General features: G+C 45.8%; 1 long non-coding RNA gene across 2 annotated transcripts in view; it reads left to right on the forward strand.

The window, feature by feature from the left end:
• The first annotated feature begins 3,336 nt into the window (after nt 1-3,336).
• Nucleotides 3,337-4,211, forward strand: part of LOC116077811 — a 16,965-nt gene continuing 16,090 nt past the window's right edge. For both annotated transcript variants that reach the window (XR_004113339.1, XR_004113340.1), the window contains exon 1: nt 3,337-3,386. This is a non-coding gene — a long non-coding RNA (uncharacterized LOC116077811). The remainder of the gene's footprint in view (nt 3,387-4,211) is intronic.

Raw genomic sequence — 4,211 nt, forward strand, 5'->3', positions numbered from 1 at the left:
GAGACAGAGAGAGAGACAGAGAGACAGAGAGAGACAGAGACAGAGAGAGAGACAGAGACAGAGAGAGAGAGACGGAGAGAGAGAGACAGAGGGACGGAGACGGAGATGGAGACGGAGACAGAGACAAAGACAGAGACAGAGACAGAGAGAGGATCTGGGAGGAACTGGGTTGGGGGCATGAACATGACCCAAAAACTATTTTGTGTTTTTGCTTTTTTTCTCTGTCCTGGAACTTGCTCTGTAGGCCAGACTGTCCTTGAACTCAGAGATCCATGGGCCTCTGCCAAAATAAAATAAAATAAAATAAAAATAAAAAAATAAAAATTCATGAAATTATTAAAGAATAAATAGAAATGTTTAAAAGGAGACTAATGAATGAAGCAGGAGGACTTAAGAGTTAAATATTAATTGCTGACTCAAAATTGGTACTTCTGGGCTCGGGTGTAGCTCAGTGGTCGAGTATATGGCAGATACAGCAGAGGCTGTGGATCCATTCCAGCAGGGGCAGGGTGTGTGTGTGGGGGGGAGCTGATGATACTCTTGATTCTATTCCAGTTGCCCCAGAGCAAGAGAAAGGCGTCCTGGCTGTAACCTGGGGTCCTTGCTAGCTGGGAGGTTTAGATATGGTCGCACACTCCTCCATACCTCAGTTTTCTCATCAGTAGAATCTATTGGAGAGGGAGCAGTACTGTAGAAAACCAGCCACAAGCACAGGCTGAAGGCCAGAACCCCTGCCCCACCAGCTTGTTTCTTGCGCTCATCTCAGTCTGTCAGGGACCTTGTTGGGACAGAGTTCCCAGTGGCTTTGTCTTCCTGGACACCTGGAGCTGCCCCCAGCCCTGAGAAAGGGAACTTCCTTTGGAGGTGAGTGTCTGGCTCCCTTTCATCTTCCTTATCAGACCAAGGCGGTGAAACCCGGGTCCTTTCTGTCAGCGTTCTTTCCCACTGGAATTTAATCAGAGCCCAAGGCCTTCTGCCTTAACCTGCTTTCTGCTGCTAAGTTCTGCTGCTACCCATGTTTTCGGATGTGTCATGTGATTCAGGCAAACACAAACACAAGACACACCTCCTCCTCTCCACTTCAGCCTCCTCTTCCTTCTGAGATAAGCCCTGTGCTTCGTTGGCTGAAGCACAACTTAGTATATAGCCCAGGCTTGCCTCATGCCTGCCTCAGCTTCCCAAGTGCTGGAAATGCACACCTGTATGCAATATTGTACTGGCTGGTTTTGTGCATCAACTATCTTGACACAAGCTGAAGTTGTCAGAGAGGAGGGAGCCTCAGTTAAGGAGATGCCACCATGAAATCCAGCTGTAATGCATTTTCTCAGTTAGTGTTTCATGGGGGAGGGCCCAGTCCAGTGTGGGTGGTGTCATCCCTGGGCTGGTAGTCCTAGGTTCTATAAGAAAGCAAGCTGGGCAAGTCATAAGAAGCAAGTCAGTAAGCAGCACCTCTCCATGGCCTCTGCATCAGCTTCTGCCTCCAGGATTTTGTCCTGCTTGAGTTTCTGTCCTGACCACCTTCAATGATGAACAACAATGTGGAATGTGTGAAATTCAAGCCAAATAGACCCTTTCGTCTCCAACTAGCTTTTTGGTCATGGGGTTTCATCACAGCAATATAGAAACCCTAACCAAGACAAATACCATGGCGGGCTAGAACACCAGACTTCATAGTCAGACCACTGTAGGGAGGGGACTGCATCCCAAGGCACCAATTACCTTGAAAGCAACAGTGAGAGACTTGGAGGATTGTCAGCAAGAAGCCTAATTAAAATAGCTTGGTACCTTTCCCAGCTGTTCTTCTGGGGGGTCAGGGGGTGGATAGGGGAGGGGAGGGGAGGAGGGTCCCAAGGTAAGCATGGTTCCAAGGGTAAAGACAGACTCGATGTCTGGCCCAGTGACAGCACACATCTCTAATTTCAGAGTTCCAAGGCACAGTGAAGATGATCTTGAATTTGAAGCCATCTTGGAATACACACAGAGGTCCTGTCTCAAAAACAAACAAACAAGCAAAGAAAACAAAATTTCCAAGTAAGCCAAAAGGACAGAGGCCTTTTAGTAAGGAGGCTGTCATGACTGGAAGAGCTGCTTTCACCCCATCTCCTTCCAAGAGGCTCCTGTGTCCATGGGGTCCGCTCTGAGGGCTATGCCAGGAACCAAAGTTCCCAGTCCTTTTCTAAATAGCAGAAGTCATTTTAAAAACACATTGATTTTACAGTTCCTTTAGTCAGCAAATACTTATTATGAAACTTTCTTTTGTCATGATCCTGGGGCATGCTGTGCATGACTATCATGCCAGCACTTGGGAGGTGGAGGCAGACAATATGTAAGACTAATTCCTATAGGGGAAGTTGCTTGGGGAAGAGGTACATATATTGGTAATTTTGAAAGATATGGTGAAATGGCTGTACGTAAAGGATTGACCAATTAGACTCTTGGTGACAACATCTCAGAGACTTTTCAAGATGCAAATGTTCTATTGTCTATGATGTCCCATGTCCATTGAATGGTTACCTTGGTGGCCCTTTGTTTGTTTTTTGAGACAGGGTTTCTTTGGCTGTCCTGGAACTCTACAGACCAGGCTGGCCTCAAATTCACAAAAAGCTGCCTGCCTCTGCCTCCCGAGTGCTGGAATTAGATGTGTGTGCCACTACTGCCCAGCAGGTCTTTTTTTAAACCAAGGTTTATTTATATTTTATTTGAAGTGTGTCCGTGCATGTGTGTGTGTGTCCATGTATGTGTGTGTGTCTGTGTGTCCGTGTGTGTCCATGTATGTGTGTGTATCCGTGTGTGTGTGTGTGTGTGTGTGTGTGTGTAAACATGCACAGGTACGTGTGTCATATGCGTGTGTATGTGTGTGTGTCTGTGTGTGTTCATGTGTGTGTGTCTGTGAGTGTGTGTGTTCATGTGTGTGTGTGAGTGTGTGTGTATGTGTGTGTAAACATGCACAGGCACATGTGTCATGTGCATGAGTAGAGGCTCAGGAGCTCTGAGTCCCAGGATGGAACTCAGGTCTTCAGGCTTAGAGGAAGTTAGCAGGTAATACTGAGTTACCTGCGATCTTGCCAGCCCTGATTAGCTAGGGCAGACTATGTGGCATGAGCACCCAAACCCTCAGCCCTCCAGCCAAAACCTCCATCAGGAATAGCTGGCTCCTGAGCTCCCTGGCCTCTCTCCCTGCTAGCCTTTGTCTCTGGCACATGCACCTTTCATTTAGTTTCTCTATAAGCTTGGTAGAATGTTTTGAATCTAGTTGCCTCATGCCTAGAAGGCTTTTCCTCCTGTCTGCCCCTTTAACCTCTTCCTTCTTTAACCTTTCTGCTGTAGGCTCCGTCATCATTTCCTCCAGAATCCTTCCTGAGTGTCCCTGATGAGCCCCTCAGGAGGTGAGCTCTCAGACGTGACGTGCTTCTCCTGTAGGCCAAAGGCTATTAGCTCTTCCTTCTGTGGTCAGTGATGGGCCTCTCTTGCTGACCTGTGAACATGTGAGATCTGTGAAGGTAGAGGTTTTGTCTATTTTTCTCTGTATAGTTTCCCCAAAGTCTACATTGTGTCTGGTGCTTAGTAGGCACTTTAGAAAAATTTACTACACACACACACACACACACACACACACACACACACACACACACAGATTTTTAGTTACTTTGTGGGTTCTTTTTTCCCATCCTTCACCCCTTTAGTTTTTCCCTTTCAATCTCCTAATAGAAGGTAGGAGAGAAAGAAGGGGAGAGGAGAGAAGAGAAGAGAAAAGAAGAGAAGAGAACCCCAAATAAAGTCAGAGGTAGGAAAGTGGGGGGACATTGTTAGACAACTTCTTGCTGATTAGGGGCATTGAGTTCCTTGGGTCAAGTTTGATCTTCACTGTCAGGATATCTAATTTTTTCCTCTTGTTTCTTCTTTGTGCATGACTACTTAACAAATGGCAGCCAATAATAACCAACCACCAGTAACCCATATTGGGGCTCAACCATTTTTATCTCCTCCAAAAAGTCCTCTATAATTCTAAATATCACACAACTATAGAAACTATCTGCAGCTGGAAAAATCATGCCCCTGCTATAGCATGAGGCAAATCATTGTCACCTGCTGTGAAGCAGTCCCATATCCTCACACCTGGGTTTAAAGCAAAAATGTATTTCCATAATATTTCTGTTTTTTAAAAAGAAAACAAAATTCCCAGTATATATATACATATATATGTATATATA

Source organism: Mastomys coucha, unplaced genomic scaffold, assembly GCF_008632895.1.
Source record: "Mastomys coucha isolate ucsf_1 unplaced genomic scaffold, UCSF_Mcou_1 pScaffold5, whole genome shotgun sequence".
NCBI classification, from domain to species: Eukaryota; Metazoa; Chordata; class Mammalia; order Rodentia; family Muridae; genus Mastomys; species Mastomys coucha.